Raw genomic sequence first — 13,100 nt, forward strand, 5'->3', positions numbered from 1 at the left:
GCCACAGTCTGGAGGACTGTCTCAACACGAAGGAAAGCAACATGGTGAATAGCCAAATGGAGATAATGGAATCAACCTCGAAAGCTAATTCCGTGGCAAAGGGCCGCAAACCAGGCAACTGGGGATTTTTACAAGAACTTTTTGATTTGGAATCAAACAGCAAAGAGTCCATAACAAAAAAGAACAGTGATAGGACTTTCACACCTTGTCATGCAAAACCCCTTGATATGGCTTACATGCGCACAGGAGTATGAAAACCCATTGAAGAGGTCTACCGAAAGAAAGACAGCCAAGTATTTACCTGGGACGCTGTATACAAACCAAACCACAGTTAAGACAGGTAATTCTGTCGGTTTTTTACCTCACACTATCTGAAGCCACCTTAATGAACTTCAAAGCTACAACTTGTTAATTGGACAAAAAGCAAAAAAAAAAAAAAATTCAAAACAAAAGTAATATTTCAAACAACTTTTTAAATATATTTATTGAACAATATTTGATTGAACTACCTTGTCATATATATACACACACACACCAAAGACAAATTGTGAGGACAGGTATATATATATATATAATCACATTATATCATATTAAATTATATTATTTATATTATATGTGTGTATGTATGTGTGTATATATATATATATATATATATGTATATACACACACAAGTACATACACATACATACACATAGAAATATATATATGTATACATAGACTCCTACACATATCAGCTGTAATTCAAAAACAGATGTGCATTAATGCTGTCCAGCTGTCCGAATATCTCTCTAACTTATACTTTGGCCAATGTTGTGACCATATATCTATCTGTGTGTATCTGTGTTTGTAGAGCAGCCTTGATCTTCAAGGATTTGCGATGGGTAAAATGTACCTCAGTTTTTCGCAGTCCAAACCATGAAAGAAGGAGAACTTCAGATCATATAATACCAATGGCTGCCTCCTCCTCCTCTTGTATGAGTCAAGGGATTCTCTAAGTGGACTCTTGCTTCTGTTAAAAATACCAGCTGAGCTTTTTGTGAAATCTCATGAAACCTTAAAAAATGACAACAAAAAAAAAAAAACAGAACAATGGATAATGCAATCCAAGGTATACTCAGACAAGAAATTAAGACAGAGTGGTCGTGATTTGTTCAATCAGACCTCATCTGAGACTAAGAGTCAATAAGAACTATAACAACGAGAAGAACAACAAAAAAGAAATTATGACAACAACAACGACAAGAGTTACAACAACGACAAGAATATCAAGAAGGAAAATAACAACAACAACAAAGAATTCCTTTGCCCAGAAATCTACCAAGACTTCAGTCTGTGTCCTGATTGTTCTGTGACTGTAAGAACTGGTTTTCTCTAAAGCAACCCAGATTCGACTGTAAATCTATGATTTCACATTTTGGTAAAACAATTTCTTTGCAATTTTTACCTTATTTTTGTTTCTTTCATTTTTTATTATTTTTTTTTTTTTAAATTTCTTTAGTTTTTTTTTCCCATCCGTTTTTAATTATTGGTTAACCGAGATGCGTGACGTCTCTCCCTTGGGACATATATTTTCATTCCCCCGCCCCACCTCATATCCCAGCTAAAAAAAAAAAAAAATTGAATGTCTAAACAATTTTTGTATTTTAATCTGTGTGGTCCTGAACTGATCTGAATCTTAATCCCAATTATATTCCTGGTATGTTTCAATTGACATTCTACCCCATCACACACACAAACCCTTATGCAACTTATATATTATCAGAGACACCTAGCTAAATACCCACGGGCTGAATAATAATAATAAAAATAATAATAATGACGATGTTGATTTCTTTTACTTATGATAAAAAAATTTATAGTAATGACAGTAATCATAGTAATTATAATAATGACTTATTTAATTAAAATTGTTTCTTATAATAATAATAATAATAATAATAATAATAATGACGATGATTTACTTTTAATTAAGAAATTTTTAATAATAATGATCAAATTCAACTTTGATTAAAAGATTTTTTTCACAATAATAGTGATAATAATGAAAATTATGTTTTTATTTTAATTAAAAAATTTTTAATAATAATAATAGTAATAGTAATAATAATAATAATAATAATAATAATTGTGATGATGATGATAATAATAGCAATAATAACAATATATGGGTTTTGAACTTAATTACAAGAGCAGAGATTAATTTGTTGGGTTGTATGTGTAGCAGATTTAATTAATCTATCTTTGTTTCTATGTCTGTCTGTGTGTCTGTACCTATTATTTATTTATTTATTAATTTATTCATTCATGTCTGTTAGTATGTAAGTTTGTATGTTAAATTGACTAGAAAAGGCTGTGTGATATAAAGTTAAGAATTGTTCAAAGCTGGCTTTTAAACAAATTTAACATCACACAGGTGCACATGTATGTATATATATATATATATATATATATATATATATATATATATATATATATATATATATATATATATATATATATATACACACATATACATATATAGGATGCCATTTTTTCTCTCCTTGTTTCTCTCCTTGTTTCTTTTCTGTGTATCTTTCTGTCGAAGAGCGTACGCTCGAAACGTAAAAGACTTTTTCTATTCCTGAGCGCTATACTAATACATTTGTATGTTTGTACTCCACCTGCCTTCGTCTTTTGTTTATTTTCGCAAACTTTCCCTTTATATAAACATATATATATATATATATAATATATATACATACACACACACATACATGTGTGTGTGTATATATATATATATATATATATATATATAATACACACACACATACATGTATTTAATTCTACCTTCAATCTCTGTGTCATTTATTTAAGAATTATCATACTCTGTGTGTCTTTGTCCATTATTCTCTGTTGTCCTGTGATCTCATCAGCCAATCAGTTTCTTTTGCCCTGTTTTCTCTCTCGTTTCCATTATTGAGCTACACTGCTGTGCAGTGGTCACTCTGGCGCACTCCAAAATTTGCTCAAAGTTATTCCTGCAGGCAGGAAACCGAGCTACTTTCTAACAAGGGCAGTAACTCAAAGCAAGACACGTTTGCCCTTTTTACTTGCTTCAGTCATTTTGACTGAGCCATGCTGGGGCAACACCTTGATAGTTTTCCTTCAAACAAATTAGCACCGTTCTTCTTTTCAAGCCTGGTACTTATTATTGTACTGTTCTCTTTTTGCCCAACTGCTAAGTTACAGGAATGTAAGCAAACCAATACCAGCTGTCTAGTGGTGGTAGAGGAAAAACACAAACACATAGATATATACATACATATATACATGCATATATATTTTACTACTGTTTCTGCTAACCCACACCTTTCCTCCATCTATACAATAGCAATAATAATAATAATAATAATAATAATAATAATAATAATAATAATAATAATATGATAATGATGAAAATGATGATGATAATGATAGTAGCAAACATTTAGACTAACAGAAATACTTTATAGATATTCCTTCTTTAAGGGTGTCTTAAAGTTTGCATAAATTATGCGTTTCTTACAATTATTTATTTATTCATTTTTTTCGGAAGATGCATTTGCAAGACAAGGAATTAGAATTTTCTAGTTTTTCTGAAAAATAAATACATACATACATACATATGGCGGGCTTCATTCAGTTTCTGTCTACCAAATCCACTCACAAGGCTTTGGTTGGACTAAGGCTATAGTAGAAGAGACTTGCCCAAGGTACCACACAGTGGGACTGAACCCGGAACCATGTTGTTGGTAAGCAAGCTACTTACCACACAGCCACTCCTGAACCAAAACCCTGAACTGATAGAATAAGAGAAAGAGGGAAGGGCTGGACCCTTAAAGGAAATGAAAAACCCTCGTTATTATTTTTCAGTGCAGAAAAACAGCAGGGCTTGATTAAACGAATTGCGTGTATTTATTATTTTGAAATTATTTCTTATTAATTAGACTAAGAAGGGGAAGTAACCATGCCTTTGCCGGTTACATTCTCACAATGTCAAGATTGATGTAAATGATATCCACCCTGAACATTTGCTGGTCAATGTCAGGATGCTTTGACATGAGTAGCAATAGAAGGAACTTTAGTAAAGAATAACCAAAGACCAAGTGTTGATAGTAAAGCTCAATGCGGTGTTGTGGTAGCTGCCAGTATTTTACTGCCATATATTCCATTTATATCTAATCGTTTTAATAGCATCTATAAAGTCGCATCTAGTAAACTAGAATGAAAGCACAGCGTGCCTCAACAGGCTAACTTCTCCTAACTTCTGTAATATATCACCAGCAACAACAAAACATGTTCTACATATTACAACAAATGCTTTTATAAATCCTGATAATGTCATCATAACATATGAAGCTGCCTTGTTATTATACTTAATCTAGCATTTCCATTCAATTCACTTTTCATTTACAGATTAATGGGAGACACAAAATATAACATGAAATAGATGTGTATTGCAATGTATTGAACAAATATTTTAAGAATGGGTACCATGCGGAGTAATAGTCCTATGATGTACCTTAAATGCATAGCTGTAGAGAGGTACCATGTGGAGGTGCAGTCCTATGATATACCTTAAATGCATAGCTGTAAAGAGGTACCATGTGGAGGTACAGTCCTATGATATATCTAGAAAGCATAGCTGTAAAGAGGTACCATGTGGAGGTACATTCCTATGATATACCTTAAATGTACAGCTGTAAAGATGTACCATGTGGAGGTACAGTCCTATGATATACCTAGAAGCATAGCTGTAAAGAGGTACCATGTGGAGGTACAGTCCTATGATATACCTTGATTGCATAGCTGTAAAGAGGTACCATGTGGAGGTACAGTCCTATGATACACCTAAATGCATAGCTGTAAAGAGGTACCATGTGGAGGTACAGTCCTATGATATACCTTGATTGCATAGCTATAAGTAGGTACCATGTGGAGGTACAGTCCTATGATATACCTAGAAAGCATAGCTGTAAAGAGGTACCATGTGGAGGTACAGTCCTATGATATACCTTAAATGTACAGCTGTAAAGATGTACCATGTGGAGGTACAGTCCTATGATATACTTAAATGCATAGCTTTAAAGATGTACCATGTGGAGGTACAGTCCTATGATATAACTTTAATGCATAGCTGTAAAGAGGTACCATGTGGAGGTACAGTCCTATGATATACCTAGAAGCATAGCTGTAAAGAGGTACCATGTGGAGGTACAGTCCTATGATTTACCTTTAATGCATAGCTGTAAAGAGGTACCATTTGGAGGTACAGTCCTATGATATACCTTAAATGTATAGCTGTAAGTAGGTACCATGTGGAGGTACAGTCCTATGATATACCTTAAATGCATAGCTGTAAAGATGTACCATGTGGAGGTACAGTCCTATGATATACCTAGAAGCATAGCTGTAAAGAGGTACCATGTGGAGGTACAGTCCTATGATACACCTAAAATGCATAGCTGTAAAGAGGTACCAAGTGGAGGTACAGTCCTATGATATACCTTGATTGCATAGCTATAAGTAGGTACCATGTGGAGGTACAGTCCTATGATATACTAGAAAGCATAGCTGTAAAGAGGTACCATGTGGAGGTACAGTCCTATGATATACCTTAAATGTACAGCTGTAAAGATGTACCATGTGGAGGTACAGTCCTATGATATACTTTAAATGCATAGCTTTAAAGATGTACCATGTGGAGGTACAGTCCTATGATATAACTTTAATGCATAGCTGTAAAGAGGTACCATTTGGAGGTACAGTCCTATGATATACCTTAAATGTATAGCTGTAAGTAGGTACCATGTGGAGGTACAGTCCTATGATATACCTTAAATGCATAGCTGTAAAGATGTACCATGTGGAGGTACAGTCCTATGATGTACACAGAACACTTTGCTGTAAAAGGTACCATGTGGAGGTACAGTCCTATGATATACCTTGAATGCATAGCTGTAAAGAGGTACCATGTGGAGGTACAGTCCTATGATATACCTTAAATGCATAGCTGTAAAGATGTACCATGTGGAGGTACGGTCCTATGATATACCTAGAAAGCATAGCTGTAAAGAGGTACCATGTGGAGGTACAGTCCTATGATGTACACAGAACACTTTGCTGTAAAAGGTACCATGTGGAGGTACAGTCCTATGATATACTTTGATTGCATAGCTGTAAGTAGGTACCATGTGGAGGTACAGTCCTATGATACACCTAAAATGCATAGCTGTAAGAGGTACCATGTGGAGGTACAGTCCTATGATATACCTTGAATACATAGCTCTAAAGAGGTACCATGTGGAGGTACAGTCCTATGATATACCTTGAATACATAGCTGTAAAGAGGTACCATGTGGAGGTACAGTCCTATGATATACCTTGAATGCATAGCTGTAAAGAGGTACCATGTGGAGGTACAGTCCTATGATGTACACAGAACACTTTGCTGTAAAAGGTACCATGTGGAGGTACAGTCCTATAATATACCTAGAAAGCATAGCTTTAAAGAGGTACCATATGGAGTTACAGTCCTATGATATACCTTGAATGCATAGCTGTAAAGAGGTACCATGTGGAGGTACAGTCCTATGATATACCTTGAATGCACAGCTGTAAAGAGGTACCATGTGGAGGTACAGTCCTATGATATACCTTGATTGCATAGCTGTAAGTAGGTACCATGTGGAGGTACAGTCCTATGATATACCTAGAAAGCATAGCTGTAAAGAGGTACCATGTGGAGGTACAGTCCTATGATATACCTAGATAGCATAGCTTTAAAGAAGTAACAAGTGGAGGTACAGTCCTATGATATACCTTGAATGCATAGCTGTAAAGAGGTACCATGTGGAGGTACAGTCCTATGATATATCTTGAATGCATAGCTGTAAAGAGGTACCATGTGGAGGTACAGTCCTATGATATACCTTGAATGCATAGCTGTGGAGATGTACCATGTGGAGGTACAGTCCTATGATATACCTAGAAAGCATAGCTGTAAAGAGGTACCATGTGGAGGTACAGTCCTATGATATACCTTGAATACATAGCTTTAAAGAGTACCATGTGGAGGTACAGTCCTATGATATACCTAGAAAGCATAGCTTTAAAGAAGTACCATGTGGAGGTACAGTCCTATGATATACCTTAAGGCATAGCTGCAAAGAGGTACCATGTGGAGGTACAGTCCTATGATATACCTTGAATACATAGCTGTAAAGAGGTACCATGTGGAGGTACAGTCCTATGATATACCTTGAATGCATAGCTGTAAAGAGGTATCATGTGGAGGTACAGTCCTATGATATACCTTAAATGCATAGCTGTAAATAGATACCATGTTGAGGTACAGTCCTATGATATACCTAGAAAGCATAGCTTTAAAGAAGTACCAAGTGGAGGTACAGTCCTGTGATATAGCTTAAATGCATAGCTGTAAAGAGGTACCATGTGGAGGTACAGTCCTATGATATACCTTGAATGCATAGCTGTAAAGAGGTACCATGTGGAGGTACAGTCCTATGATGTACACAGAACACTTTGCTGTAAAAGATACCATGTGGAGGTACAGTCCTATGATATACCTAGAAAGCATAGCTTTAAAGAGGTACCATATGGAGTTACAGTCCTATGATATACCTTGAATGCATAGCTGTAAAGAGGTACCATGTGGAGGTACAGTCCTATGATATACCTTGAATGCATAGCTGTAAAGAGGTACCATGTGGAGGTACAGTCCTATGATATACCTCGATTGCATAGCTGTAAGTAGGTACCATGTGGAGGTACAGTCCTATGATATACCTAGAAAGCATAGCTGTAAAGAGGTACCGTGTGGAGGTACAGGCCTATGATATACCTAATAGCATAGCTTTAAAGAAGTTAGAAGTGGAGGTACAGTCCTATGATATACCTTGAATGCATAGCTGTAAATAGGTACCATGTGGAGGTACAGTCCTATGATATATCTTGAATGCATAGCTGTAAAGAGGTACCATGTGGAGGTACAGTCCTATGATATACCTTGAATGCATAGCTGTGGAGATGTACCATGTGGAGGTACAGTCCTATGATACCTAGAAAGCATAGCTGTAAAGAGGTACCATGTGGAGGTACAGTCCTATGATATACCTTGAATACATAGCTTTAAAGAGGTACCATGTGGAGGTACAGTCCTATGATATACCTAGAAAGCATAGCTTTAAAGAAGTACCATGTGGAGGTACAGTCCTATGATATACCTTAAAGGCATAGCTGCAAAGAGGTACCATGTGGAGGTACAGTCCTATGATATATCTTGAATGCATAGCTGTAAAGAGGTACCATGTGGAGGTACAGTCCTCTGATATACCTTGAATACATAGCTGTAATGAGGTACCATGTGGAGGTACAGTCCTATGATATACCTCGAATGCATAGCTGTAAAGAGGTATCATGTGGAGGTACAGTCCTATGATATACCTTAAATGCATAGCTGTAAATAGATACCATGTTGAGGTACAGTCCTATGATATACCTAGAAAGCATAGCTTTAAAGAAGTACCAAGTGGAGGTACAGTCCTATGATATAGCTTAAATGCATAGCTGTAAAGAGGTACCATGTGGAGGTACAGTCCTATGATATACCTAGAAAGCATAGCTTTAAAGAAGTACCATGTGGAGGTACAGTCCTATGATATACCTTAAATGCATAGCTGTAAAGAGGTACCATGTGGAGGTACAGTCCTATGATATACCTAGAAAGCATAGCTTTAAAGAGGTACCATGTGGAGGTACAGTCATTTGATATACCTTAAATGCATAGCTGTAGAGTGGTACCATGTGGAGGTACAGTCCTATGATATACCTAGAAAGCATAGCTTTAAAGATGTACCATGTGGAGGTACAGTCCTATGATATACCTTAAATGCATAGCTGCAAAGAGGTACCATGTGGAGGTACAGCCCTATGATATACCTTAAATGCATAGCTGTAAAGAGGTACCATCTGGAGGTACAGTCCTATGATATATCTTGAATGCATAGCTGTAAAGAGGTACCATGTGGAGGTACAGTCCTATGATATACCTTGAATGCATAGCTGTAAAGATGTACCATGTGGAGGTACAGTCCTATGATATACCTAGAAAGCATAGCTTTAAAGATGTACCATGTGGAGGTACAGTCCTATGATATACCTTAAAGGCATAGCTGCAAAGAGGTACCATGTGGAGGTACAGTCCTATGATATATCTTGAATGCATAGCTGTAAAGAGGTAACATGTGGAGGTACAGTCCTATGATATACCTTGAATGCATAGCTGTAAAGAGGTACCATGTGGAGGAACAGTCCTATGATATACCTTAAATGCATAGCTGTAAAGAGGTACCATGTGGAGGTACAGTCCTATGATGTACACAGAACACTTTGCTGTATGTAGGTACCATGTGGAGGTACAGTCCATGATATACCTAGAAAGCATAGCTTTAAAGAAGTACCATTTGGAGGTACAGTCCTATGATATACCTAGAAAGCATAGCTGTAAAGAGGTACCATGTGGAGGTACAGTCCTATGATGTATCTTGAATGCATAGCTGTAAAGAGGTACCATGTGGAGGTACAGTCCTATGATATACCTAGAAGCATAGCTGTAAAGAGGTACCATGTGGAGGTACAGTCCTATGATGTACCTTGAATGCATAGCTGTAAAGAGGTACCATGTGGAGGTACAGTCCTATGATATACCTTGAATGCATAGCTGTAAAGAGGTACCATGTGGAGGTACAGTCCTATGATATACCTTGAATGCATAGCTGTAAAGAGGTACCATGTGGAGGTACAGTCCTATGATATACCTTGAATGCATAGCTGTAAAGATGTACCATGTGGAGGTACATTCCTATGATATACCTAGAAGCATAGCTGTAAAGAGGTACCATGTGGAGGTACAGTCCTATGATGTACACAGAACACTGTGCTGTAAAAGGTACCATGTGGAGGAACAGTCCTATGATATACCTAGAAAGCATAGCTGTAAAGATGTACCATGTGGAGGTACAGTCCTATGATATACCATGAATGCATAGCTGTAAAGAGGTACCATGTGGAGGTACAGTCCTATGATATACCTTGAATGCATAACTGTAAAGATGTATCATGTGGAGGTACAGTCCTATGATACACCTAGAAACCATAGCTGTAAAGAGGTACCATGTGGAGGTACAGTCCTATGATATACCTAGAAAGCATAGCTGTAAAGAGGTACCATGTGGAGGTACAGTCCTATGATATACCTTGAATGCATAGCTGTAAAGAGGTACCATGTGGAGGTACAGTCCTATGATATACCTAGAAAGCATAGCTGTAAAGAGGTACCATGTGGAGGTACAGTCCTATGATATACCTTGAATGCATAGCTGTAAAGAGGTACCATGTGGAGGTACAGTCCTATGATATACCTAGAAAGCATAGCTGTAAAGAGGTACCATGTGGAGGTACAGTCCTATGATATACCTTGAATGCATAGCTGTAAAGAGGTACCATGTGGAGGTACAGTCCTATGATATACCTAGAAGCATAGCTGTAAAGAGGTACCATGTGGTGGTACAGTCCTATGATATACCTAGAAAGCATAGCTGTAAAGGTACCATGTGGAGGTACAGTCCTATGATATACCTTGAATGCATAGCTGTAAAGAGGTACCATGTGGAGGTACAGTCCTATGATATACCTAGAAAGCATAGCTGTAAAGAGGTACCATGTGGAGGTACAGTCCTATGATATACCTTGAATGCATAGCTATAAAGAGGTACCATGTGGAGGTACAGTCCTATGATATACCTAGAAAGCATAGCTGTAAAGAGGTACCATGTGGAGGTACAGTCCTATGATATACCTAGAAAGCATAGCTGTAAAGAGGTACCATGTGGAGGTACAGTCCTATGATATACCTTGAATGCATAGCTGTAAAGAGGTACCATGTGGAGGTACAGTCCTATGATATACCTAGAAAGCATAGCTGTAAAAGGTACCATGTGGAGGTACAGTCCTATGATATACCTTGAATGCATAGCTGTAAAGAGGTACCATGTGGAGGTACAGTCCTATGATATACCTAGAAAGCATAGCTGTAAAGAGGTACCATGTGGAGGTACAGTCCTTTGATATACCTTGAATGCATAGCTATAAGGAGGTACCATGTGGAGGTACAGTCCTATGATATACCTAAAAGCATAGCTGTAAAGAGGTACCATGTGGAGGTACAGTCCTATGATATACCTAGAAAGCATAGCTGTAAAGAGGTACCATGTGGAGGTACAGTCCTATGATATACCTTGAATGCATAGCTGTAAAGAGGTACCATGTGGAGGTACAGTCCATATATAACTAGAAAGCATAGCTGTAAAGAGGTACCATGTGGAGGTACAGTCCTATGATATACCTTGAATGCATAGCTGTAAAGAGGTACCATGTGGAGGTACAGTCCTATGATATACCTAGAAAGCATAGCTGTAAAGAGGTACCATGTGGAGGTACAGTCCTATGATATACCTAGAAAGCATAGCTGTAAAGAGGTACCATGTGGAGGTACAGTCCTATGATATACCTTGAATGCTTAGCTGTATGTATCATGTTGTCATACTGTATTGATTTTGTTTTATGAAAGCGCATTTGTTCATGGAATTTTTTGTGTGGCAGATAAAAATGCTCCTTTGCAATATTTACATATTTCATAATATATTTTGTGTTCAACTCCCACTGTTACAAAGTTTGTGTTTTATCATCCTCGAATGACAGAACATTTATTATATAAAATGCCAGGCTTTTATTGGTTTACATTTCATCAACTGTACAGCCTTCCCTGCTAAAACTTTGTCTCATGTTTATGTTCAACACACGACTGCTGCTGTCTGATTTAATAAGTTCTTGAAAAAATCATCTCCCTTCTGTTTCTCCTACGTGGATTGACATTCTTCTTTCAATTCCCAGATTCAACAAAAGAACCCTCTCCCCGCCTGGTTTTTTTTCACGTGGGTGTTAAAATAAATATTCATTTTGTATTTTCTCCTCATGTTCATGGCTCTGAAGATACCAACGTTTTTTATGTTTTTAAAATATTTCTCATCTTTGTAATGTTTCCTTGAAATGTCTCTCATCTGTAACTGTCCTTCTAATGTTATTATCTCTGTACTGTCCTCTTGTAATGTCTCCCTCGTCCCGTGCTGTCCTCTGTAATGTCTCTTGTCTCTGTACTGTCCTCTTGTAATGTCTCCCCGTCCTCCTCTGTGCTGTCTTCCTGTAATCGTCGTCTCATCTCTGTAGTATTTTCTCGTAATGTCCCTTGTCTCTGTACTGTCTCTTGTAATGTCCCTCATCTCTGTACTGTCCTCCTGTAATGTCCCTTGTCTCTGTACTGTCCTCTTGTAATGTCTCCCTCATCTCTGTACTGACCTCCTGTAATGTCCCTTGTCTCTGTACTGTCCTCTGGTAATGTCTCCCTCATCTCTGTACTGTCTTCCTGTAATGTCCCTTGTCTCTGTACTGTCTTCCTGTAATGTCTCTTCATCTCTGTAGTATTTTCTCTCGTAATGTCCCTTGTCTCTGTACTGTCCTCTTGTAATGTCCCTCATCTCTGTACTCTCCTCCTGTAATGTCTCTTGTCTCTGTACTGTCCTCTTGTAATGTCCCTCATCTCTGTACTGTCCTCCTGTAATGTCCCTTGTCTCTGTACTGTCCTCCTGTAATGTCCCTTGTCTCTGTACTGTCCTCCTGTAATGTCCCTTGTCTCTGTACTGTCCTCCTGTAATGTCCCTTGTCTCTGTACTGTCCTCCTGTAATGTCCCTTGTCTCTCCTGTCCTCCTGTAATGTCCCCTCATCTCTGTACTGTCCTCCTGATATGTCACTTGTTCTGTACTGTCCTCTTCTAATGTCTCCTTTCATCTCTGTACTGTCCCTTGACTCTGTAATCTACTCCTCCTCCATCTCTGTACTGTCCCTTGACTCTGTACTGTCCTCTTGTAATGTCTCCCTCATCTCTGTACTGTCCTCCTGTAATGTCCCTTGTCCTCTGTACTGTCTTTCTGTAATCCCTGCCTTG

General features: G+C 37.6%; 3 long non-coding RNA genes across 4 annotated transcripts in view; all 3 read left to right on the forward strand.

Annotated features, from left to right (window-relative positions):
- Nucleotides 1-6,598, forward strand: part of LOC115232138 — a 30,331-nt gene extending 23,733 nt beyond the window's left edge. For both annotated transcript variants that reach the window (XR_004997813.1, XR_004997814.1), the window contains exons 2-3: nt 4,564-4,686; nt 6,547-6,598. This is a non-coding gene — a long non-coding RNA (uncharacterized LOC115232138). The remainder of the gene's footprint in view (nt 1-4,563; nt 4,687-6,546) is intronic.
- A 24-nt stretch (nt 6,599-6,622) lies between these two features.
- LOC118762028 lies at nt 6,623-7,703 on the forward strand. The gene is made up of 3 exons (XR_004997812.1): nt 6,623-6,698; nt 6,754-6,876; nt 7,589-7,703. It is a non-coding gene; the product is annotated as an uncharacterized LOC118762028 (long non-coding RNA).
- LOC118762025 lies at nt 7,004-7,549 on the forward strand. The gene is made up of 2 exons (XR_004997810.1): nt 7,004-7,041; nt 7,370-7,549. It is a non-coding gene; the product is annotated as an uncharacterized LOC118762025 (long non-coding RNA).
- Nucleotides 7,704-13,100: the final 5,397 nt, after the last annotated feature.

This window comes from Octopus sinensis, unplaced genomic scaffold, assembly GCF_006345805.1.
Source record: "Octopus sinensis unplaced genomic scaffold, ASM634580v1 Contig19446_ERROPOS152761+, whole genome shotgun sequence".
In the NCBI taxonomy this organism is placed as follows: Eukaryota; Metazoa; Mollusca; class Cephalopoda; order Octopoda; family Octopodidae; genus Octopus; species Octopus sinensis.